Source organism: Dermacentor andersoni, chromosome 5 (assembly GCF_023375885.2).
Source record: "Dermacentor andersoni chromosome 5, qqDerAnde1_hic_scaffold, whole genome shotgun sequence".
NCBI lineage: Eukaryota > Metazoa > Arthropoda > Arachnida > Ixodida > Ixodidae > Dermacentor > Dermacentor andersoni.
In genome coordinates, this window is record NC_092818.1 from 25,072,727 (window position 1) to 25,099,440 (window position 26,714).

General features: G+C 50.9%; 1 protein-coding gene across 1 annotated transcript in view; it reads right to left on the reverse strand.

Moving 5' to 3' along the window:
- Positions 1 to 26,309, reverse strand: part of LOC126529975 (LHFPL tetraspan subfamily member 2a protein) — a 200,160-nt gene extending 173,851 nt beyond the window's left edge. The window contains exon 1 of the mRNA XM_050177441.3: positions 24,963 to 26,309. The gene's annotated coding sequence lies outside the window, so the exon portion shown is untranslated. The remainder of the gene's footprint in view (positions 1 to 24,962) is intronic.
- Positions 26,310 to 26,714: the final 405 nt, after the last annotated feature.

The following is a 26,714-nucleotide window of genomic DNA, read 5'->3' on the forward strand; positions in this document are numbered from 1 at the left end:
TACTGCTTTTCAAGCCTCATGGATAAAGTGTTGCGGGGACAGCAAGAATTCGCTTTACCGTATCTAGACGACGTAGCGATATTCTCCGCATCCTGGCCTGGGCATATGGCGCACTTGCGGGCAGTGCTAACCCGCCTGCGCGATGCGGGCTTGACAGTCAAGGCTCCCAAGTGCCAGTTAGCACAGGCCGAGGTTGTCTACCTCGGACACGTGATTGGTCGGGGTCGTCGCCGCCCCTCTGAAATAAAGGTGGCCGCTGTGCGAGACTTCCCGCAACCGCGCACGAAGACCGATATTCGGTCGTTCTTAGGTGTCGCCGGCTACTATCAGAGGTACATCCCCAGGTACTCTGATATCGCGGCTCCCCTAACGGATGCTCTAAGAAAGACAGAGCCGCAAACAGTCGTCTGGGACGAGACAAAGGAAAGAGCTTTTAGCGCCCTAAAGAGCGCCCTAACAAGCCAGCCTGTGCTACGATCGCCCGACTACACAAAAGGGTTCGTTGTTCAGTGTGATGCTAGTGAGCGAGGCATGGGCGTTGTACTGTGCCAACAGGAAAATGGAGAAGTAGAACACCCCGTCCTGTATGCTAGTCGTAAGCTGACGAGTCGTGAGCAGGCGTACAGCGCCACCGAGAAAGAGTGTGCGTGTATCGTGTGGGCCGTTCAGAAATTGTCATGTTACCTAGCTGGCTCGAGGTTTATCATTGAGACGGATCACTGCCCTCTCCAATGGCTGCAGACCATCTCTCCCAAAAATGGCCGCCTCCTGCGCTGGAGCCTCGCTTTGCAACAATATTCCTTTGAGGTGCGTTACAAAAAGGGGAGTCTCAACGGTAACGCCGATGGCTTAAGTCGAAGCCCCTAACGTGGGAATCAGCCTCAAAATTGCTTGTTACTGATGTTTTTCTTCCTGAGGCAGGATTTTTAACCTATTGCTTTCGTGTAGTGTTTCAAAGTGATGATGTGCTTTCTAGTGCAATTTTCCGATTTGTGGACGCGTTCTGAGTGCTGCTAAACTACTGTAAGGAACTAGGCAGCAGTATAAAAGGGGAAAGAGCCTGGCAGGGCTTAGTGAGGGTTGTGCCGTGCTTGCTGACTGAGCGGTTGACTTTCGGCGTAGTTCTAACGCTTGCCGGAAACGAGAACAAAAATGTCAACTCTCCCGAAGTCACTTTGCAGTGTCCTGTGTGCACCTGAACGTGAGAACGAGGCCTTCTCTGTGCGCTGCGCTCAAGAAACGCCAAAGGACGCCCGACTTCGGTTATGAGCATCATCGAGCAACATCCCTCCGGACAGCCGATGCAGTCCCCTGACCATCGGGATCTCCTTTCCCCGGCGGGGCGGTCTGTTACGTTTCGCCTACAACGCGCGGTAATGCCGGCGCGGATGCAACGGACGCCGGGGCTTCGTTCAAAGCGGCGGACATTTTGGCCCGTTCGACGCCGCCGCAACGCCTCCCCGCTGTTACGTTTCGCGTACAACGCGCGGTAATGCCGGCGCGGATGCAACGGACGCCGGGGCTTCGTTCAAAGCGGCGGACATTTTGGCCCGTTCGACGCCGCCGCAACGCCTCCCCGCCAAGCGTGTCCAGGCGTGTTTCAGTGCCACGTGTCTTCGTATGTGCGTGTGTGTGTGTGTGCCCACGCTTGTCAAAGCGCGGCAGCCGGGGAGCGGAGCTCCCCAAGTGAGGAGCCAGCAGGTCTGTCCGTCGGCGGGTTGGCGATGCGTCACTACACTCGGCTCAACATGTCTCTCGGCTCGACCGTGCGCGCCGTCGCGTGGGCTCATGCTCCGCCGTCGCGTGGGCTCATCCCGTGACCTTCCTTCTGGCCCGCGACGCCGAGAGTATAAGAGCAGCTGCCCCCGGACGCCAGGAGAGAGGCTCCGATTTGTTCTGTTGAGTTACGTGCTCTCCCGTCTCTCCACTTCGGTCGACCTGACCGGCCGCTCTTTTGCTATGTTAGAATAAACAAGTTGTTCTGTTACCAGTCTTCTCATGCTTTGCCGGGACCTTCGGATGCTTCCAGTGCCCCAGGCCGCCAGGCCAACGCTACCCTTGGGGCTTGCGACCCATTCGCAATAACGGGCGCCAGCACCGAGACCCCAACAGATGGTTGCCAGCGGTGAGATCGCGACAACGGAGGCCAGCAGCGAAGAGATGCGGTTGAATGTATGCTGAGCAGCACAACGACCATCCGGGAGCAGTGCAACGAGCCCTGTGTGATGACTGGTTGCCTGCAGCGGAACGACTGCGCTGAATTCTTGGCTGCGAGGTTTGGTGAGTGCGGGACTTTCTTCTTCTGAGTTTTGCCAGGCTTTTGTTAGTGTCAGAAACAGAGCTGGTAATTGTGGTTGTCGTTGCTGCCGGGTTAGTTTGCGGCAAGACAATAGTAGGCAGTAGAGAAAGCAGCATTCAGAGCAGCCATGGATTTGAAGTCTTTGCGCAAACCGAAATTGCTGGAGCTTGCAAGAGAGTTGGGTCTGGATGTCTCAGACAAACTCAGAAAACCAGAACTGCTAAAGGCTATTCTTGAGTTAGAAGCTGAGGATGACGAGCTGTCGGAATGCCTTGAGACCATTGAGGAGAGGGAGACGGCAAAAAGACAGGAGCGTGAACTTAAAGAACAGAAAGAGAAAGATGAGCGTGAACGAAAAGAACAGATAGAACGAGAGCAACAAGAGAAAGAACGAGAGCGCGACCGTCAACACGCTTTGGAAATGAAGCGTCTCGAGTTAGAGATGGAACGCGCTCGTAATGGAAGTCAGGCACACGGTGCAGGAGAACGAGTATTGTTCAAAATGACTGACCTGATGCGGCCGTTTAAGCTTGGAGAGGACATTGGTTTGTTCCTGGTTAACTTTGAGCGAACGTGCGAGAAGCAGGGGTTCTCTCGGGAAACGTGGCCACAGCGCTTGCTCACTTTGCTACCCGGCGAGGCGGCCGACGTAGTCGCTCGCTTGGAGAGAGAGGAGGCAGAGGATTTCGACAAAGTGAAATCGAGTCTGCTAAAAAAGTACCGGCTGTCAGCGGAGGCGTTCCGTCGGAAGTTTCGGGAAAATGAGAAAGGCAAAAGTGAGTCATATACAGAGTTTGCGTACAGGCTTATGTCAAACATGCAGGAGTGGCTCAAAGAAGAGAAAGCGTTTGGTGACCACGAGAAAGTTCTGCAGTGTTTCGGGCTAGAACAGTTTTATAGTCGGTTACCTGAGAACGTGCGGTACTGGGTCTTGGATAGGCCAGACGTTAGTACGGTGGCTAGAGCCGCTGAGTTAGCCGAGGAGTTTGTGACGCGTCGGGCTCGTGGAGCTAAGGACGGTCAAAAGGGTGAATTTGGCTCCAAGTTTGAGAGGCCAAAGTTCACGCCCAAGAGAAAGCGGTTCGAGACGAGGCGAGCGCGCGTGCGTTATACGTGCCAGAAGCCGGGTCACTTTTCGGCGCAGTGTCCGACCGAACGTGAGGAGACGGCGGCAGCCGAAGCCGAACGCAGAAAGCGGTTCGAGATGAGGCAAGTGCGCGTGTGTTATACGTGTCAGAAGCCGGGTCACTTTTCGGCGCAGTGTCCAGAAACAAAACCAAAAGTCGCGTTTTTGTCTTTATGCAGCACTGACGAGAACATGAAGCTTCTCGAGCCTTACATGCGAGACCTCCTCGTGAACGGGAAAGAGTGCCGAGTGCTTCGCGATTCCGCAGCTACAATGGATGTAGTTCACCCCTCTTACGTAGAACCCGATATGTTCACGGGCGAGTGCGCATGGATCAAGCAAGCAGTGGAAGCTCATAGCGTGTGTCTGCCGGTAGCAAAAGTGCTTATTGAAGGACCTTTCGGAGCACTTGAGACGGAGGCCGCAGTGTCATCTATGCTGCCCCCCCAGTACCCGTACTTATTTTCGAACAGGTCCGATCACCTCCTGCGCGAGAAGGGGCTTTTGTTTGGTGAGGCTAGCGTTCAGGCCTTAAGCAGATCGAAGGTTCGGGAGCTCGCTGCAAAGGCGGTAGTTGCGGGGCCGACGTTGTTGAACGATGAAAAAGGGTCAGAGGCGCAGCAAGCTGGTATTCAGAGCACGCCCGAACTGAATAAAATTGAGCCTGTAGCGTTAAAGGCACCAGATACTGGAGAGGAAAATCCCGACACGGGAAAGTTAGAAGAGCTGTCTCCAGATTTGCTCATCGCGCCTACGTCAGACGGACTTAACAGGTTGCTAAAAGTCAGCCGGTCGGTTTTGATAGCCGAGCAAAAGAAGGATGGCAGCCTAGAAAACATACGCTGCATTATCAAGGAAGGTATCGCCAAGAAAAATGCTCGCTTTGTGGAAAGAGGTGGGGTCCTGTACCGGAAGTATCTAGACCGCAGGAGAGTGGAGTTCGATCAGCTGATCGTGCCTCAATGCTATCGTCAGGATCTGTTGCGCTTGTCGCATGGGGGTTCGTGGTCCGGACACCTAGGAGTTAAGAAAACTAAGGACCGTCTCTTGCAAGAGTACTATTGGCCAGGGTGTTTTCGGGACGCAGACCACTTTGTGAAGACATGCGACACCTGTCAGCGGGTGGGCAAGCCAGGGGACAAATCGAGGGCGCCGTTGAAGTTGGTACCTATCATTACGGAGCCTTTTAGACGGCTCGTTATTGATACAGTGGGACCTCTGCCGGTAACAGCCACGGGGTACCGACACATATTGACTGTGATCTGCCCAGCGACAAAGTTCCCTGAAGCAGTGCCGCTTAAAGAACTCAGCTCAGTTGAGATAGTCAATGCACTACTGTCCATATTTGCGCGAGTTGGTTTTCCTGCAGAAATCCAGTCAGATCAGGGTACAGTGTTTACTAGCGCTTTGACGACAGCCTTTCTCGAAAGGTGCGGGGTAAGGCTGTTACACAGCTCAGTGCACCACCCCCAGTCGAATTCCGTTGAGAAGCTCCACTCCGTCATGAAGCGCGTGTTGAGAGCATTGTGTTTTGAACATCAAACTGACTGGGAGCTGTGTCTGCCTGGAGTGATGTTTGCATTAAGGACCGCGCCGCATGCGGCTACGGGGTTTTCGCCAGCTGAGCTGGTGTACGGTCGCTCGCTGCGATCTCCGCTTCGCATGCTTCGAGAATCATGGGAAGGCAGGGGCGACGACCCAGTCGTGGTAGAGTACGTGCTTAAGCTCCTCGAACGCTTAAGAAGGGCACAGGAGTTGTCAGGTGAAGCAATGGCGGAGGCCCAGCAGAGGGCCAAGGTTTATTATGATCGGACAGCCAGGGCCCGTCGTTTTGAGGTGGGCGATGAGGTTATGATATTGCGCACATCGCTAAAGAACAAACTCGACGTGCAGTGGGAGGGCCCAGCACGGATTGTTCAAAAACTGTCGGACGTTAACTACGTGGTGAGTCTGCCAGGAAAGCGGAAAGCACAGCAAGTTTACCACTGTAATCTGCTCAAACCCTATAAGCAACGGGAAGCAGTGGTGTGCATGATGGTAAACGTTCCCGAAGAGCTTCCGGTCGAGCTTCCGGGACTAGGCTCAGTGACGAACAGGAAAGACACCGATCAAGTCATTAGTGACTTAATAAGTAAAGCATCGCTGTCGCCTGAGCAGAAAACCGAACTACACCAGCTCTTACAAGAGTTTCAAGGTCTGTTCTCTGAGAGGCCTGGTAGGACTTCTGTCCTTACTCATGACATAGAACTTACCTCCCCAGAGCCAGTACGATCCAAGGCGTACCGGGTGTCACCCCGCCAGAGCGATATTATGGAGGCTGAGGTAAAGAAAATGCTACAGCTCGGTGTTATTGAGGCGGGTGAGAGTGATTATACCTCCCCTTTGATTTTAGTTGAGGTACCGGGCAAGGAACCTCGTCCTTGCGTCGACTACCGCAGGCTTAATTCCATCACTAAGGATCAAATTTATCCGATCCCTAACATCGAGGAGCGCCTTGAGAGAGTGAGTAGCGCTCAGTTTATTTCCACCCTAGATCTTGTCAGGGGTTATTGGCAGGTTCCACTTACAGAAGAGGCTAGTAGGTATGCGGCATTCATTTCACCAATGGGGACATTCCGTCCTAAAGTTTTGAGTTTTGGTTTGAAGAACGCGCCATACTGCTTTTCAAGCCTCATGGATAAAGTGTTGCGGGGACAGCAAGAATTCGCTTTACCGTATCTAGACGACGTAGCGATATTCTCCGCATCCTGGCCTGAGCATATGGCGCACTTGCGGGCAGTGCTAACCCGCGTGCGTGATGCGGGCTTGACAGTCAAGGCTCCCAAGTGCCAGTTAGCACAGGCCGAGGTTGTCTACCTCGGTCACGTGATTGGTCGGGGTCGTCGCCGCCCCTCTGAAATAAAGGTGGCCGCTGTGCGAGACTTCCCGCAACCGCGCACGAAGACCGATATTCGGTCGTTCTTAGGTGTCGCCGGCTACTATCAGAGGTACATCCCCAGGTACTCTGATATCGCGGCTCCCTTGACGGATGCTCTAAGAAAGACAGAGCCGCAAACAGTCGTCTGGGATGAGACAAAGGAAAGAGCTTTTAGCGCCCTAAAGAGCGCCCTAACAAGCCAGCCTGTGCTACGATCACCCGACTACACAAAAGGGTTCGTTGTTCAGTGTGATGCTAGTGAGCGAGGCATGGGCGTTGTACTGTGCCAACGGGAAAATGGAGGAGTAGAACACCCCGTCCTGTATGCTAGTCGTAAGCTGACGAGTCGTGAGCAGGCGTATAGCGCCACCGAGAAAGAGTGTGCGTGTATCGTGTGGGCCGTTCAGAAATTGTCATGTTACCTAGCTGGCTCGAGGTTTATCATTGAGACGGATCACTGCCCTCTCCAATGGCTGCAGACCATCTCTCCCAAAAATGGCCGCCTCCTGCGCTGGAGCCTCGCTTTGCAACAATATTCCTTTGAGGTGCGTTACAAAAAGGGGAGTCTCAACGGTAACGCCGATGGCTTAAGTCGAAGCCCCTAACGTGGGAATCAGCCTCAAAATTGCTTGTTACTGATGTTTTTCTTCCTGAGGCAGGATTTTTAACCTATTGCTTTTGTGTAGTGTTTCAAAGTGATGATGTGCTTTCTAGTGCAATTTTCCGATTTGTGGACGCGTTCTGAGTGCTGCTAAACTACTGTAAGGAACTAGGCAGCAGTATAAAAGGGGGAAGAGCCTGGCAGGGCTTAGTGAGGGTTGTGCCGTGCTTGCTGACTGAGCGGTTGACTTTCGGCGTAGTTCTAACGCTTGCCGGAAACGAGAACAAAAATGTCAACTCTCCCGAAGTCACTTTGCAGTGTCCTGTGTGAACCTGAACGTGAGAACGAGGCCTTCTCTGTGCGCTGCGCTCAAGAAACGCCAAAGGACGCCCGACTTCGGTTATGAGCATCATCGAGCGACATCCCTCCGGACAGCGGATGCAGTCCCCTGACCATCGGGATCTCCTTCCCCCGGCGGGGCGGTCTGTTACGTTTCGCCTACAACGCGCGGTAATGCCGGCGCGGATGCAACGGACGCCGGGGCTTCGTTCAAAGCGGCGGACATTTTGGCCCGTTCGACGCCGCCGCAACGCCTCCCCGCCAAGCGTGTCCAGGCGTGTTTCAGTGCCACGTGTCTTCGTATGTGCGTGTGTGTGTGTGTGCCCACGCTTGTCAAAGCGCGGCAGCCGGGGAGCGGAGCTCCCCAAGTGAGGAGCCAGCAGGTCTGTCCGTCGGCGGGTTGGCGATGCGTCACTACACTCGGCTCAACATGTCTCTCGGCTCGACCGTGCGCGCCGTCGCGTGGGCTCATGCTCCGCCGTCGCGTGGGCTCATCCCGTGACCTTCCTTCTGGCCCGCGACGCCGAGAGTATAAGAGCAGCTGCCCCCGGACGCCAGGAGAGAGGCTCCGATTTGTTCTGTTGAGTTACGTGCTCTCCCGTCTCTCCACTTCGGTCGACCTGACCGGCCGCTCTTTTGCTATGTTAGAATAAACAAGTTGTTCTGTTACCAGTCTTCTCATGCTTTGCCGGGACCTTCGGATGCTTCCAGTGCCCCAGGCCGCCAGGCCAACGCTACCCTTGGGGCTTGCGACCCATTCGCAATAACGGGCGCCAGCACCGAGACCCCAACACCGCCAAGCGTGTCCAGGCGTGTTTCAGTGCCACGTGTCTTCGTGTGTGCGTGTGTGTGTGTGTGCCCACGCTTGTCAAAGCGCGGCAGCCGGGGAGCGGAGCTCCCAAAGTGAGGAGCCAGGAGGTCTGTCCGTCGGCGGGTTGGCGATGCGTCACTACACTCGTCTCAACATGTCTCTCGGCTCGACCGTGCTCCGCCGTCGCGTGGGCTCATGCTCCGCCGTCGCGTGGGCTCATCCCGTGACCTTACTTCTGGCCCGCGACGCCGAGAGTATAAGAGCAGCTGCCCCCGGACGCCAGGAGAGAGGCTCCGATTTGTTCTGTTGAGTTACGTGCTCTCCCGTCTCTCCACTTCGGTCGAACTGACCGGCCGCTCTTTTGCTATGTTAGAATAAACAAGTTGTTCTGTTACCAGTCTACTCTTGCTTTGCCGGGACCTTCGGATGCTTCCAGTGCCCCAGGCCGCCAGGCCAACGCTACCCTTGGGGCTTGCGACCCATTGGCAATAACGGGCGTCAGCACCGAGTCCCCAACAGCGCCAACTAAAATTTGGGGGTGCGCCAACATGACATTTGAAGGTGGGTCAAGTTCAAATCTGGAGGTCGGCCACTGAACTTTGGGGATGAGCCAACTTGAAGTTGGTGGGAGGGCCAACTTAAATTTGAAGGTGGGTCAACTTAAGTTCAAGGTAGGTCAACTTGAAATTTGAGGGTGGGCTAGCTTCAATTTGGGGCTGGGCCAACTTGAAATTTGGTAACAATAAAATTCAAACAGCGCTAGACGACAGGACCAGAAAGAGGAGGAGACAAACACGGCGCTGTTTGTCTCCTCCTCTTTCTGGTCCTGTCGTCTAGTGCTGTTTGAATTTTATTGTTACCATGAAACACCAACTCGCCCAATACGCTGCCCTTGAAATTTGGGCTGGGCCAACTTGTAATTTGAGTGTTCGCCAACTTGTAACTTAGGGTAGGCCAATACACAACTTGAGGGTGGGTCAATTTCAATATGGGGGTCGGCCAGCTCCAATTCGCAGGTGGGCCAACTTTAAATAGGGGGTGGGCCAATTGAATTTTGGGGGTGGACCAAGTTTAAATTTGGGGTTGAGCCAACTTATAATTTCCAAGACGGACAACCTAAATTTGCAATTGGGTGAACTTGCAATTTGGGGGCAGGCCAACTTGAAATTGCAAGTGGGCCAACTGAAATTAGGGTGTATGGTTACGCACTTAAACAACTTCAGTGGAGTTTCTACGTTCTTTCTTTTCAACGACAGTGGTAGACTCTCAGTCAGTATTAGGTAATGGCGGCCGTATGCATTCCAGCCCATTTTTAGTCTAGAAATTTAATTCTCGTGGTCAGGGTCCCCTGTAACGTACTCCTGTAACTGGGAATTATGAATTCCTGTTTCCTTGCCACGTTACTGAACATTACCTTTGTCTTCTGGACAGTAATGTTCAGCCCAACTCTTGCACTTTCTCGGTTAAGGTCCTGCATGATTTGTTGCAATTAATCTCCAGTGTTGCTAAACCGAATGTTGCCGAGATATTCGCCGTTGACCCTGACATATGGGGCAGAAATAACAAAGACGCATTAAAAGATACGGACCGCGCAAAGAGCTATGAGACGGAATTGTCAGGCATGACGTCACGTTAAGAGACAGGAAGAGAGCGGTGTGGATCAGAGAGAAAACGGGGGCAGCTGACATAGTGTAGCTGACATTAACCGGAATTAACGGGGTTGAACAGGCCACGAAACCTGTAGATCCGGTAATCGACAGTCAACCACAGTTACAGAACGGGCGCCAAGAGAAGGTAAGCGATCGCCGAGGACGGCAGAAAGTTAGGTGGGGGGATGCAAGTAGGATATTCGCAAGCATAGAGCGGTGTCAGCTGGCGGAATACGGGGCCAATCGGAGATCTCCGGGTGCACATTCGCAAACACACCCAATGCCCCAAGTTGGCTGCTCAGCAGGAAAGCAGCCAGCACATGCACAGTGGCCCAAATTATCCGTGTGCGCGCATCTGCAATAAATATATCCGGCGAGGAAACGACGATGAGCGCCAAAAACTCGAGAACAGGCAGATAAAGGTCCGGTTTGAAAGCTGAATGTTTCCGTGGCCTGTGTAAGGCAGCTGGTTTTCAGAATTCCACCCAGCATAGGTATGGGCGAACAACACAGTGTTGTAAATTGCATTTACATATCGTTATACCGTATGTACATACTATTACACAATATCTTTTAGAGTACCGTTTTATACTGCCTACAGAAACAACTGCTCCGAAATTGAAGACGCTCGGGGATACAGATGTCCGTGAACTTTCGATGCCGACTGTAAGTAAACCAGTCTGCGTTTTGCAATCTTAATGGGCTAGGCTATCTACATGTGGAACCTCGATGTAGGAGCAACATCCTTGGTCAGGTCTCACGGCCCCTTCAGCTCCTATCGTTAAAATAAACAAGGATGGCGTTGAAATCGCCGAGCCACACTTATCGGCAGCCGGACAATCCGGCGACCCAAGTGGCGGAAGTCACTGCCGCGACCAAACTGTGGTGAAGAGGGCGCCGCCAAGCCCGAGTTTGCAGATCGTTACGGCGGAGCAACTGCGTCGGCGCCGACGCCAATTTGCGGCACGACGCGGGGTGTAGGCGCGCGTCCTCTCGCTAATCAGCTCGTTTGTTCGTTAACGACGTTTCACTTCCCAAGGAAACTGCACGCTTCCTGCTGAGAACAGTTCGAGGTCGCCAGTGCGACTCCGACAGCGGGTTCACCAAGCGGCGCGTGCCAAAAGCTCAGGTGACGGCTGCACTTCGCGTACTGGCAAAGATTTCTAGATGTGGTTGTGTCTATTAAGCAATAATAATAATAATAATAATAATAATAATAATAATAATAATAATAATAATAATAAATAAAAGAACACAGGAGCCGAATTCCCAAAGTGTTTCGTTCGTAAATGTTCTCTACAGATGGCTGGTATATCCTTCGCTAATGACGTGCCCAGCATTAGGATTAACAGAAATTTTCTCTTATACGAACAATTCCAGCAAAGGGGCTTCTTCTTGTTCTTCGGTTCTTCTTTTTTTTTTTTTTTTGAATACGCAGGCCTCCAAAGCCCCAATAGATGCCATTTCTCATTCAAAACAGCTTTCACAAGTTTCGCGGTTGCCATCTTTCATTTCGATAACTTGTTTTAATTCACGCATCTATCACCGTTAGTGTAGACGGTGCCAAATGTATGCGGACTGCCGGATCTGAGGAAAAAAGGAGGAGGAGGAGGAAGGAGGAGGAGGAGATTTTAATGAGGAGAAAGGAGGAGAGGTCGGCCTGGAGAGCGTGTCTCTAGCCTGCTCCTCACTGGGGAAGGGGGAAGTGGGAAATATAGGGAAAGGTAGATGGCAGGTGAGTATGTTACGGTAAAATGAGCTACTATATACACGTTGTCCAATACTTCGATGGGCATTGTAGACAATACACGCAAGAGTAATCTTGTCCACACAAAAAGTTATCGCGCAAACACATTTCTAGAGGCGATCGTCTAAGCCAATCTCACGTCGAAAGTTGAAGAGTGACTTTATGGCACGTCGGGCACGATCAACTCTTCTCCACGCACCCAAAAGCTTTTCTTCCGAAAAGGGGCGAGAGTCCAAGGAGTCAACACTAGACTTAAGTGTTCTTCGTTCGGCCGCATATTGAGGACATACAGAAGGTACGTAAGCTATTGTCTCGGGAGTGTGACAGACGCTACAAAACTGAACAGTTCTGCAGCCACGGTATTTATCGGGTTTATTAGCGCAAAAGCAACTGCGCTAGTACGTGCCTATACTTAAACAACCTGTACAAGTAATGGCAAAAACACGGTGCTGTACTTTCCTGGATTCAGTCGCAAATTGCTCGGAAATGCAATGCGTTCTCAGACTGCGCCACCCGTAATCCATCGACGTCGAATGTACAGACTAGGCCCTTTTTTATTGTTATTATTATTATTGCGATAGACGCCCGTGGCGCTTTCACGCCGTCGGCGTTGTCGTGCTGTCCCGCTATCGACGGCACCTGCGCAGCTCGCGGCTGGTTGTTGCAGGGCGTCTTCAGAGACGCGGCGTGTGCTTGGCTGCAGCGACGGCGGAGCGAACAGGGCCGCGTTCTGGCTGCAGCTGCTGGCGCGAGCGATGCACAGCGGGCGCACCAGCGTTCCAGAAGAGCTGACTTGTGCATGATGTGTGTGTAGGGGGAGGGACAAAGAGAGAGAGAGAATGCGAACAGGAAAAGACGCTATCTTCTGCAACCCTATGCCGGACAGTAAACGTCAAGCTAACGTTATCTAATTCTGTATTGGCGTGCTCAGCGCAGTGCGGTATTCGAGAGCGTTATCTACTGGGTCCGTTACGTCTGCCACACTTCTTCGACGGGACACGTTCCACACGGCACTCACTGCACAACGTCTTGCCCGAGCTTGCTTGCTCGTGTGTGCGTGCTTATGCCCGCGTAGAACCATAATCACACTAACTATAAGCAGTGAGTCGCATGCAGTACGATGCAAGCGCAGAGAATATACTTAATCGGGGGCGCATGAGTGTCATTGACCATTTAGTGGGTACGTTGCGCCCCACTGGTCGCGGACAGGAAGTCAGACATAGAACCGAAAGCACGCCCCACATAAAGAACGTGTAGCATTTCACTCTCCTCACAGGGTGCCGAGTGATTCGCCGACGTTATTCCGTCGGTCTCGTCTCGAGCACCGTCCGGGTGAGACACGCTTGCACAAACACTAGCGGCGCTGATCACGAAGCTAGCTTTGTGTGACGCTCGGTCGCTGGCGCTTCAAGTGCAGCGCTAAACCTTGCTATCGCTGTCAGTGCTCCGTCCATCGAGCGTACTCCCTCCTGCACCCCCATCTCCCCCCCCCCCCCCACGCCCCAACTACACTACTAAACTAACTCTACTAAACTACGCTACTAAACGCGGGAGCGGAACCGAGCATCGTGACTTAGCCGTTTTGATGATGCGTTGATACACGCAAGAGGTCGAGGGTTCGATTACAGGGCGCATTTCGATGGGGCGAAATGGAAAATCGCTTGTGTATAGATTTAGGTGCTCAGAACCTCGGTCGTCAAAATTCACTACCGGCATAACGGGGTGCCTCATCAACTACAATGCAGCACAAACACACGCCTCAAAAAATGAAACCCTGCACTAGTACCACTACGACAAAATGAAACTTGGTGAAAAAATGCTGCTAAGGGCTTCCAGCAAGGTTTTTGCAAAGAAATGGAAATAAACTGATCATCCACTCATTAGAACGACAGAAAGCTGAGCTAGTTGGTAAGGATTCATTATGCAAAATAGAAGTGAGGCGTGCAGACAGGACACAAGAGTAGAGAAGTGGACAACACGAACGCCGACTATCAACTGAAGGGAGCATTGATGCGAAAAAAGAAAGAAGACACAAAACTCATCTGCGCATGCCCACGAATGGTAACACCACGTGTCAATCGGGTACACGTGCCGGCCTACGTGAGAGATAACTGTTAAGGCACTTAATCTCTTCCTTATGCAAAGTAATCGAAGGCTGACTCACGCACGCACTTCCACCATAATAGATATGCCATGCCTCTACCATAAGACGCGTATCTTCATTCTTATGCCTGTACAATATTGCGCATTCATCTAACTCTGGCGTGCAGTTACAATCTCGGCAATGTAGTGAAAGATTAGAAGGCGATCCACCAGTTACCGACCTTTTATGTTCCATTAGCCTCTGATTGATACACCGTCCCGTTTGTCCTACGTAGAACTGGCCACAGCTAAGGGGAATTTTATAAACCACACCCATACGACAGTCAGTAAAACAGTTGTTCTTATTGTGCTTCACTGGACAAATATCTATTCGTTTTTTGCCTTTTACCCGCTCCTTTTTATTCTGTACGACAGCGCATATAGGCGGTCCGGCGCCTATTAGAAGCAGGTTATCCTAGTGTAGCGGTGGCCACTGTGGCTGAGCGCCTAAAGAAGTCGGTTTCGAGAGGGACGGACGTGATTACAGAAAGCAGTAATAGCAAAAAAAGAGTAGTGGCTATTCCGTATATTCATTCAGTGTCGCACAGGCTTAAAAAAGTTGCTAGTAGATATGATGTTAATGTTGCTTTCACTGCTCCCAATAAGCTAGGTAAGATATGCGCTGCCGTACAGAATAAAAAGGAGCGGGTAAAAGGCAAAAAACGAACAGATATTTGTCTAGTGAAGCACAATAAGAACAACTGTTTTACTGACTGTCGTATGGGTGTGGTTTATAAAATTCCCCTTAGCTGTGGCCAGTTCTACGTAGGGTAAACGGGACGGTGTATCAATCAGAGGCTAATGGAACATAAAAGGTCGGTAACTGGTGGATCGCCTTCTAATCTTTCGCTACATTGCCGAGATTGTAACTGCACGCCAGAGTTAGATGAATGCGCGGTATTGTACAGGCATAAGAATGAATGAATGAATGAATGAATGTTTGATTTTTAATGGCGCAAGGGCCATGTATGGCCAAAGAGCGCCATGTCCATGGTAAGGGGTTCGCAATATACTTAATGAGTTCCATGAAGTTGGGGCGATGTGGCTGTAAAGGGGCCTTAAAGTAGTTGCTCTAAATTACGTAAAATCTGTATAATAATATTATGGCGATGGCGTATGACGTGTGCTATGAACATTACGATGCATTTAAAAAGGATGATACGATGTGTAAAAATATAGAAGGTTACAAGATTGGCTGGAGCACTACTGCCTAGCCCTTGAAACGCAAGGGTCTGGAGGCATGTGCTATGCAACACAATTATCGTAGCGGCATCCTCTGGAACGAGGATGCTCTACGAATGTAATGGGCTTATAACATGTAGGACAACGTCATTTAAGAAATTGAGGACTGCCTTAATATTAAAAAGGGGCTCTCTGCCAAGAAACATAGCCGGGTGAAGAGGAATGTGGTAACGGTATGCAAGAGGAAAATGTTTCTTTCTCTCCGCTTCGGCTTTCCGGCACTCCAAGAGGACGTGGAGGACGGTAAGCCTCTCCCCGCATCTACCACAGGTTGGAGGGTCACTTCCAGTGAGTAGAAAATTATGGGTGCCAAACGTGTGTCCTATTCTGAGACGACAGAACAGGACATCCGTTCGGCGTGATTTTGCTACAGAGGGCCAGAATCCTAATTGTGGTTTTATCACGTGGAGCTTATTATTTGTTTCCGTGTCCCACAGGCGTTGCCAGTGGTTCCGTAGTTTTCTACGTAAGAGAGGCTTCAGATCAGTAGCAGGGACCGCAGCGGTACGAGTAGCTTGCGATGTAATTGATCTGGCCATTTGGGGTGCGATCTTGTACGCGTTCCAAAATAGAACGGAGGCGGTTCGTTCTTTACGTCACGAAATAGGCGGTATGTTCCGTTCCGTTTGTCCGATAGCAGACGACACGGAATGATTGACAGCAGATATCACGTCACACTTGACGTCATGGCGTTCGGCATGGTTCGAATTGACGAATCGTATTTGGCTCGGTGGAACGAACCACCTCCGTTCTATTTTGGAACGCGTACAAGATCGCACCCTTGGTCTGCTAGAACATTTCCCTCAATACCTCTATGGCCAGGTACCCAGCATATAATGATATGCTGGTTAGATATGTATGCTCTACACAGAACGGAGTAGAGCTCAACAAGTACAGGGTTCTTGTGTTTATAGAGTGAATTCAGGGCTTTTACGACGCTTAGAGTGTCTGTATATATGACTGTTTTTCGAAGTTTTGATTTCATTATATGCTTCACTGTCGACAACAGTGCATGGGCTTCTGCCGTAAATATACTAGCTTCCGGGTGCAGTGCGCCGGATTCTGAAAAAGATGGACCGGTGGCTGCGTAAGAAACCCCTGCATCCGACTTGGAAGCGTCCGTGTAAAACTCAGTGCAAGAGTACTTATACTGGAGTTCTAAAAAAATGCATTTTAATATGTGCCTCTGGCGCATGTTTCCCGACATCTACAAACGACATATCACAGTCTATGATCTGCCACTGCCATGGCGGCAACAGTTTCGCTTGAGTCATAGGACAATGTTCAAGGAGGGGAACACTCATTTCCTCGATTAGGTTCCTCACACGCAAAGCAAACGGCTTCCTCATTGCAGGCCGGTTATGGAAGAGCGTAGCAGCGGTGATATTGTTTGTTGTTGAATAACAAGGGTGTTCATTGTTCGCTTGTACTCTCAGGAAGTATGTGAAACTGCTATAAGACCGTTGTAGATGAAGTGACCACTGATTTGACTCAACGTAGAGGCTCTGGATTGGACTTTTTCTGAAAGCGCCCGTCGCGAGACGGATACCCAGATGGTGGACGGGGTCTAGGATTTTTAATGCACTTGGTGTTGCGGAATTATAAATTATTGCTCCGTAATCAAGGCGGGAGCGGACAAGACTGTTATATAAGTTCAAAAGACACTTTCGATCACTACCCCATGTAGTGCGAGACAGAAGCTTGAGGAGGTTCATTGTTTTCAAACATATTATTTTCAGATTTTGAATATGGGGAATAAACGTGAGCTTTGAATCTAAAGTGATTCCCAGGAATTTATGTTGACTGCTCTCAGAGAGGTGGTCTCCCTTGATCGTAATACTAGGCAGTGGTGCTACCCCCCTCTTGTTTGAGAAGAGTACGCAGGTACTTTTTTGGGTGTTTATTTTGAAGCCGTTCTCATCCGCCCATTTAGACAATTTGTTTACCCCAAGCTGCACTTGTCGTTCGCAGACAGCAATATTGCAAGATTTGAAACTTACTTGTACATCGTCAACATGAACGGAATAAAACATTGTCCGTGGAACGACTGTATGTAGGCTGTTCATTTTTACAATAAAAAGTGTGAAACTAAGTACGCCCCCTTGCGGAACACCAGTTTCTTGGGTGAATGATTTCGATAAGACATTACCAACCTTTACGCGAAAAGTGCGGTTAGACAGATAGCTTTCAATTGTGTTTAACATGTTCCCACGGACGCCCATCGCGGAAAGATCGCGGAGGATCCCGTATCGCCACGTCGTGTCGTACGCTTTCTCTAGGTCCAGAAACACTGAAAGTAAAAACTGCTTATGAATGAACGCATCTCTAATGTTTGCCTCGACGCGTACAAGGTGGTCTATTGTCGACCTTCCCTCTCGGAAACCGCATTGAAGGGGGTCTAGTTTATTGTTGTTCTCTAAGAAGCTGATTAAGCGCCGGTTTACCATTTTTTCAAAAGCTTTGCACAGACAGCTTGTTAGCGCTATTGGCCTGTAGCTGCTGGCTAAGGCCGGATCTTTCCCTTGTTTGAGTATGGGAATAACTATAGCTTGTTTCCAGGACGATGGAATGTACCCCGCCGCCCACATGGCATTAAAAAGAGATAGAAGTGTTTCCAGAGCTTCAGGGTGTAGGTGCCTAATCATTTCGTACATGATACGATCGCCACCTGGCGCCGAGTGGTTGCAAGAAGCCAGAGACGCCTTAAGTTCCGCCAAAGTAAATGGACAATTGTAAGCATCACTCGATGAGCCTTTGCGGTTTAGGGGATGCCGCTCCTCGCGTTCTTTGTGTCTTAGAAATGTTTCTGTATAGTGCGATGCACTGGAGATATATTGAAAGTGGTCGCCTAGAGAATCCGCCTGATTTTCCAGGCTGTCACCTTGGCTACTTACTAACGGTAGGGGATGTGACTCCCGGCCTATTAACTTATTTACCCTATTCCATACTCTTGTTTCATCTGTGTATGAATTTATACTGGAGATGTACCTATCCCAGCTTTCTCGCTTTGCTCGTCGACGTGTTCTCCGGCCTTGTGACTTGACTTGTTTGAATTTAATAAGGTTTTCAGCAGTTGGACAATTTCGAAGCAATCTCCAGGCCTTATTTTGATTTTTTCGTGCTTTCCGACATTCGTCGTTCCACCATGGGATGCGACGTTTACTTGCCAAACCGTTAGTTTGGTTGATACATTTAGTTGCAGCGTCAATAATAAAACCTGTTAGATATGCCACAGCGTCGTCTATATTAAAACCAGCAATGTTATCTTCGCCTAAATACGTCAACTCTTGGAACAGTTCCCAGTTGGCTGAGTTAATGTTCCATTGCGGAAAATGTGGCGAGCATGCATCCTGTTTCGTTAGGTTTAAAATAATTGGAAAGTGGTCGCTCCCAAAGCAGTTCTTCAGAACATTCCACTCAATATACGGAATTAGTGTACTCGATACTATACTTAAGTCTATTGATGAGTACGTGTTATGTGCCACACTGTAGTACGGCGGCTCTTTCTTGTTAATTATGCATGCTCCTGAGGAGGAGATGAAGTTTTCAATTAAGCGACCTCTCGCATCGCAACGAGAATCTCCCCACAGAGTGTTATGTGCGTTGAAGTCGCCGGCAACTATGTAAGGTGCCGGAAGTCCATCTATATAGTTTTGAAATTCTGTTTTGTGAAGATGGTAATTCGGAGGAATGTATACGGAACTAATCGTGACTAATTTGTTAAACAACACTCCTCGGACAGCAACTGCCTCTAGGGGCGTACGAAGTCTTAATTCCCGGCAAGCAACACTTTTGGCAACTATAATGGCCACACCTCCGGACGACACGACAGTGTCATCACGGTCTTTACGAAAAATAGCGTACTGTCAGAGAAAATTAGTTTGCGTATGTTTGAGGTGCGTTTCTTGAACACACAGCACATTTGGTCTATATTCATGTAGGAGCTCTTTAATGTCGTCGAGGTTATGTAGAAGTCCTCGCACATTCCATTGTAGTATCTGTGTATCCATTATGCTATATGTGTAGGGTGCTGTGTGTTTAAGACTGATGTTAGCTCACGGGCCTTTTTCTGGCGCCGTGACGGGAGTTTTGTCTCTTTTGGAGCGATCGAGACCCCCTCGCCGCTCCTTAGGCGCTGGTGGCGCCGTCTTGCTGGTGGTTGTGTCCATCGCCTCTTGCGAGGCGCTGGACACGCGCTCTTCCGAGCGTTTTGTTTGGCGTGAAGGCCTCGGCACGTTGGACGAGGCCTTTGAGGTCACCTGCCCGGAGGTAGATGGCCCCGTCTGCTGGGTTGGCGTAGCAGCACTAGCTGCATCCGCCGGGGGGGGCGGATAGCGTCACTGCCGGCTCACTGAGTGTGGGTCGGACAGCCGCCGGAGACCGTTGTGGCGCTGCCCCCTGACGCGCCACTTCGGCAAAGGTGTTCTTGGGCAGGTAGGATACCCGCCTGCGTGCCTCTTTGAAACTAATGTTTTCTTTTACTTTAATTGTAACTATTTCCTTTTCTTTCTTCCACGATGGGCACGACCGCGAGTATGCAGCGTGCTCCCCTTCACAGTTTACACAATGGAGAGAGTTTTCACAAGTTTCAGAGGTGTGCTCATGAGCACTGCATTTCGCGCAGGTTTGGCGGCCTCGACAGCTCTGTGAACTGTGACCGAAACGCTGGCACTTGAAGCAACGCAGGGGATTTGGGACATATGGGCGAACACGGAGCTTGATATAGCCGGCCTCGATGGACTCGGGCAGAACACTTGAGCCAAAAGTAAGAATCAGGTGTTTGGTCTGAATTTCCTAATTACCACGCCTTATCTTATTTCGCTTAACGTTGATGACGTTCTGCTCACTAAAGCCCTCCAAGAACTCAGCCTCAGTCAGTTCCAAGAGATCATCATCGGAGACTACACCACGGGTGGTATTCATAGTACGATGCGGTGTTACTGTTACTTTGGCGTCGCCAAATGATACTAGATTGGGTAGCTTTTCATATTGCTTCAGGTTGCGGAGCTCCAAGAGGAGATCACCACTTGCCATTCTGGATGCTTTGTAACCTGTACCGAAAACTTGGGTCAGAGACTTGGACACGAGGAATGGTGAGATTGTTCGCACGGGTTTGTTTGGTGTTTCGGAGTGGACTACATGGAAGCGAGGAAAAATTTCTTTTTGACGGGCAAAAAATTCTAAGACATCATCGGTGCGCCCCCTCTTCAGGGAGCGATCAGGTAGTGGGGGAAAGGAAGTAGCCATAGGAGATTCTAATTTCGGCAGTAACGCCAGCCACCCACCGTGGAGTCCTACAAGGGGACGCTGCAGGGCCTGTGAAACACGGCCTGCAAACGCCAGCTGTACGTTACCACTATAACCAAATATGAAATAACCTAGGTTGGTTATTCACACAAGGTTAACCCTTGCTGCCTGGAAAAATTGGAAGTAAAGAGAAGCGAGGAGAAGACAGGAAAGATGGAAAGTGAGAGAAAGACGAAGGTTGGAGGGAGAGCGAGAGACAGGAAAAGGCAACTACCGATTTCCCTCGGGTGGGTCAGTCCGGGGGTGCCGTCTACGTGAAGCCGAGGCCAAAGAGGTGTGTTGCCTCCGCCGGGGGGCCTTAAAGGTCCGAACACCCGGCATCGGCTCAACCCCCAGGATCCCCCTTTCCCCGGACACGGCTAAGCCGCGCACGGTTAAACGCGGGAGGGTCCAACTCTCGTGTGCTCGGGTACGTGGTGTCGCAACACACCAAACGCCTGCTGACGCAGACGCCCCTGCGGGGCATAAGAATGAAGATACGCGTCTTATGGTAGAGGCATGGCATATCTATAATGGTGGAAGTGCGTGCGTGAGTCAGCCTTCGATTACTTTGCATAAGGAAGAGATTAAGTGCCTTAACAGTTATCTCTCACGTAGGCCGGCACGTGTACCCGATTGACACGCGGTGTTACCATTCGTGAGCATGCGCAGATGAGTTTTGTGTCTTCTTTCTTTTTTCGCCTCAATACTCCCTTCAGTTGATAGTCGGCGTTCGTGTTGTCCACTTCTCTACTCTTGTGTCCTGTCTGCACGCCTCACTTCTATTTTGCATAATGAATCCACTCATTAGTTGCGTGTTTCAATACTACACTACGCATTCTGTTTTGTCCGTAGTAATTCCGAGCAGACAAGACTATGTCAAAGACAACAGCGGCTGGTCACACGCGAAAGTCGCAACACCGTTACTTAAATTACGTGTAGTGTAGAGTTAACAGCAAAAAAAAAAGAAATAAATAAAGAAGAGAAAGTGTAGAGGGCGCTGCGCAACACCCAAGAGCTGTGTGCCAGAGCGATATTTGCGCACACATCCGCTTGACTTGAACTTGAGAGGAAAAAAGTGCAGCCCCTTAACAAACTCTAGTGCTGTGCTGAGGGATACAGGCGTCTGTTTTTTATTGTAGGTTATTCGAAGCCCTCTGGTTTTGAACCCACTACTTCAGGGCCCTTCAACATAACTGTCATCCATCCATCCATCCATTCATGCATTCATCCATTCATCTACGTGCTCCCCTGCTGTTCAGTAAAACACAACTGCACCTGTCAACTCGAAACTAAAACAATAACGCGCAGCCTGGATGAGACTGCTCTGTTGTCGGAGAAGTAGTTTCTGTGCTCGAACGGTGACAGCTTGTAGATAGGAAACACCCGTCCCGATGGCACTGTGCTGCTAACACGAAGACGAGGGTTCGATTGTGCGCTGTGGCGGCCGCAAGAAAACGGTGCCCGCTCAAGTGAAGAACCTCATGTGGTCAGTGATTCATCCGGAGCCCTCCCATTACCGACGTCTCGCGAACCTTTGATGTTGCCTATAGGGTGTTGAACCAAATCAATCAATCAATCAATCAATCAATCAATCAATCAATCAATCAATCAATCAATCAATCAATCAATCAATCAATCAATCAATCAATCGACCAATCAATTCGTAAACGATACGTAAACGGCACTGAACCACACCTAATGGTGCACGCACTCGATCGAAGCATATGCATGAGACACTACCACAACACATAAAGTACAGCCACCATCATGATTAACGCGACAAGGAGTACATATCGACTAAAGCGGCTCGACTCTAGTAAACACGGGTTGCAAAATCTGCAAACATTGAATGCTTTCGAAAGAAGATGCGTTAAGCTAGCACATTCAAGGTACGTGACCCAACCAGACATCACCAGTACCCTCTGCAGGAGAAATAAACAGGCTCTCCGTGTAAGGCCTTCACGGAGAAGGTGTGGGAGGCTAGTTGGTAAGACATATAAAGGCGTGTTAGGATTAAATATGCAGGTGACTGAACACAATGGCCATAGCCCAGCCCGCTTCGCCACTTCTAGTGGGACCGAACGCCGTCTGCTGCATCGCCTCCTTGCTTGCACGGGCCGAAAGTTTTGCAGGCGGGGGCCCTCGAAGAAAGAGGGGAAAGGAGGGAGAGGCGTGTCTCGGAGCGGCGGCATTTCCGGAGTGAGCCAGAGAAGTCGGCGGAGCAGTGTCGTCGAGTGACGTCGTCCGTCTCGGACTACGGCTGCGACCACCGGAGCAACGACAGGCCCAGAAAGACGAGACAAAGGCAGGGCGAGGTCACGCGCACAGGCGAGAGAAGGACGAGAAGCCGGGGGGATCGGCGCAGATCCGCAAATGCAGGCCGAAAGTCTGGGCGCGCCGTTTTCCTTTGAGTTGACCGCGCACGCATCTCAAAACGAACTTCCAGCAGCGGCGATTTCGTTATACCGCTTCTCGGGAAGGCGAAGTGCTCGCGCGTGCGAGTGAAAAAACGACGCCGCCTCAGTGTGTTTACTTCTTTCGTGCGAAAAAGTTGCTTGACGAAAACCAAAACAGACGGGGCTACAGAAACCTCGCGCAAGATAGCGAGCAGACTGATGAAGGCCGGAACCCCATAAACAAAGGTACGAAAGCTGGAAGGGGATCGTACGAGGCAGCGGAGGCAGGAGGCCGGGCGAAAACCGATGCAAAGACACACGAACAAGTACGGGTAAGAAAATAGAAACCAAGGAGAAAGCGGGGAGCGGAGAATGGGGCCAACAAACACACACATAGGCAGAGAGAAACGGTGCGAAGCAAAAAGTCGGGTCTCCGCGCAGCAGCGGCAAACGCTCCGAGGGGACACGAGTGCGGAGACGGCCTTTGATGGAGTGGCCGAGCCGAGCGGACAGGCAGCGGCAGGCCACGGTTCACGTGGTCTCTAGAGGAGGACGGCAGCTTCGCGGGCGACAGACCCACAGCCCGAGAATGTGCTACGACTGACTGTTCGGAGGGCGTGCGGGGCAGCAGGAAAGAGAGAAAGCGCGAACATCGTCAGATCAAAAGGAGGCGAGCGAAAGAAGGAAAATGCGGTAACGTTCGCGCCCGCCTTTCCCCCCGCGGTCGCGACCCCCGAGCACTTGGAGGGTCTCCTCCCAAGCCGGGCCCCCCCCCCCTTGGCTCGGTAGAAGGGAACGCGAACGGGGATCGCACGGGAGCCGATAAGCTTTCGCCACCGGCGCGACGCGCGTAAAAGACGGCGCTGTTTAATGAGGCGTCCCGCTTGCGGCCTGACCTCGTCGTACCGGCGGGTCCCACCCCACTGACGAAAAGTAAGGAATTTACTGCGACGACAAAAGGAACAGCGCGCGCGTCTCCGAGGTGGGCTCTCGGAGTCCAAAAACCGGTGAACAGTGGGCCGCAGAAGTTAACGGGCCGTGGATTTCGCGAAGAAAGCTGAATTCCCACGAAACCGGGCACATAGATTAAAAATTTCGCTCATTTAGCAGTTACATTGCGATTTTAACAGTGATTCATAAAATTAGAGTCACCATGCCTTAAAAGAGCGGAAATTCGCATTCGACGTGGAGGCCACGTTCCGCAGGGTTTTGTACCCGACTGTAGTTGTAAAGCCATCCTTCGTTGACGTTTCGTTTGTTTTAGAGGTAAAGGAGTAGGTGCGTGAGTGGGGAGACGAGGGAGCGAGTGTATCGAGAGCGTTGCTTCGAAGAGCCACTTCCGCGGTTGTGCTCAAGACGATCAACTCTCTGGTTTGTAGCGATGGTGTGCGTGACGGTGTGAGAAGCGAGTTGAAGCAAACAGAAATAACGCCGACATCCATGGAGCACACAGAGAAAAATATACCGAAGGATTGCGGTGGCTTTCTGGCCCACTGTTTTATCTGCGCTATCGAAGACGTCAGCAGCGCTAGTTTTTATCCAGAGGAAAACATAACGTTAAAAAAAAACCAATATCCGGCAGCGCAATAACATCCACTGGTGTTAATTAACATAAAGACAAATCTTTATGTCTCGCAAACAGCAGATCAGGCTTCTTCATTCGGTACATTGTTTTTGGGTAACCAACCACACACCCACGCAAAACTCAAGAGAGCGAAACCAACCCGGAATGTGTATCGTACGCATGCAGTGCAATGTCAAGTAATTTAGGCAGCAGGGAAAAGATAGCACAGAATAAGCCAGCAATAACCCCCTCCCCGGTTAAAAAAAAAAGAAAGAAAAATGTCCATAAATTATTATCTCTTCATTGAACATTCAGAGAAGTTGCTAGAACGACTCCGCATTGATAATATTCATACAATGAAAACTCAGCCTTGCCTCATCAATTGCATTCGCTGCGAAACGTGATGTGCGAGCGATCGCCCGATATAAAAATCTGAAAGCGCGTATCATCACGAAAGTTAAGCAGCCACAAAGTAAGGCTAATGGAACTGACACGCTTGGTGATATGTGGTCACTGGTGCACTTAGATTGAGGACAAAAAAAAACACGTCCAATACTCGCAAAAAAGAAGAAGTAAAATTTCGCAGAACGGCAACGGGCCGTGCGAGATCGACCGTCGTATACGCGTTTCGCCATTACAAACACAACGCACGTAGCACGCCCTCCCAAGATACCATCACTGAAAGCAATGTTGATGAATGACATAACATGGCGTCACGTGTCATTCTGCATGCGCGCATTTATAAGAGGAGCTCACGAGTATAGCCGTTTCGACGCAGAGCTTGCGCGCGAAATTCAACGCCGCGCGTGAAAAAAAAAAATGAAAGAAAATGTAGCTCACCTTTCGCTCGTCTGTCGCTTTTCTGATTGCGGAGAGGACGACGCAGGGCTGACACGAAAGTGTCAGCGACGAGGAGACCTCAAGGTCCGCAGAACTGTCACAGCGGAGGGCGTTCGCCTTTGCAGTGGGCACGTCCACCAGCCCTATAGGACGACCGGACGACGCGCGACACACCGACACCACTGCGATCACGCGCTATCCGAGTCGACTCCGCAACGCAACACTGACGCGCGCGCGCGCGCGTTCCCGCCTTTGACAGCGCGGCGCGACGCACGATAACGGCGGCCGGCGCGCTAGGACGCTTGTCCGAACACCCGACGCAGACACAACACGGCCATGGCCTTCGCCCGTGTCAGACGAGAGCGCGCGGCACAAGACAGATCGTCGCCGACACCAGCGCGGGCACTTTCCTCCGAGGCGAGTCAGAGCCGCCGACATCAGCGGCGGAGAGCGCGCGCGAGCGGCCACGGCCGGAGCGACGCACGCCGGGAAGGCCCCGGGAGAATCCATTCGACATCGCCGAGGGGAGGCTATGATAGAGCTGAGCCAGCTCGGTTCTCCCTTTGAGAGATGCATGCCGACAAAGGAAGAGTGGTCGTAATACTGCCCCACACCCCGCCATCCCTTTGAGCGACTTTGTGCTTCTCTTTCCTTCGTTTCCCACTCGAACGTAGCGCTCTGTGCGTTTGCGCTCGTGCGTGCGTGCGCGTTGAAAAGTGCCACCGCAAGTCGCCCTCTTCGGTCCCATGGCTATAAAAGAGCGAAGAGAACGGACCCTTGGAAAAGAAGACTGAGAAAAAGAAAGAAGGAAAGCGAATGTGCATAACGGCGCTGTGCCTGTGTCCAGCCGGGGAGCGGGACTGCCGCTGCAGCGCCGGTCCGGTCCCCTACGTTACTGCGGCCTGTCGCACGCAATGACGCGTCGGCGCCTGTCGCGCGCTTTAGAGAGAACCGGCGAAGGTGGCAAATGGGGCGAAGTATAAGCACGGTCCACGAAGTCCGACATCAAAGGGAGCGATGGAGCTTTATCGGAGTACATTGTTCTTTCTTCTTTTTTTTAGCATGCACCACGACGTTAGACAGTAGAGCACCCCTCGGTTTTAGAAAAAAGAGTGGCCGATGAGAACGCTTCAATAAATCCCTCTGTGAAAGGGGCAGCTCAGGTAAGAACAACGGACGTACGCCGCTTCTTATTATTGCAGAAAAAAAATGTATTTTTCGCGTACTGTTCTGTTGGCCTGTAGTCACGAGGAAATAGATAGATGGGAACGAGATTTATGGGCACAAACTCAGAACATGCAAACAGCCGACCGACCGACTGATTCATTGGGCTTAAAGGGACACTAAAGCTAAACAATAAATCAGTTTAGACTAATGAAGCATTGCTTGAGAACCCTGCAGGCAGTCATTTAAAAAAAAGATAGTTTGAGAATTAGATGACAAAATGAAGGTCCAAGTGTCAGTATTTGAATTTCGCGCCGTTACCCCAGCGCCGGTACGTCAGCATGACGTCAGGGATTCCAAAGTATGTTCTCGCATTTGGGCCGCGTTGGCTGAATAAAGGTTCCCGAAACTTGCCATGTTTAATATTTGCTTCCTTTAGAACACAATGTGGTCAATCTGTACCGCTATATATAATTAGTAGGCCCTAGAAGATGCCATGAAAATCCAAGACGTCACAGCCCCCAGGTGCGGGAACTTAAGTAGGCGTCGCCACCCGTATTTCGTTCTTGCGCTTTTTATGGCTTACCA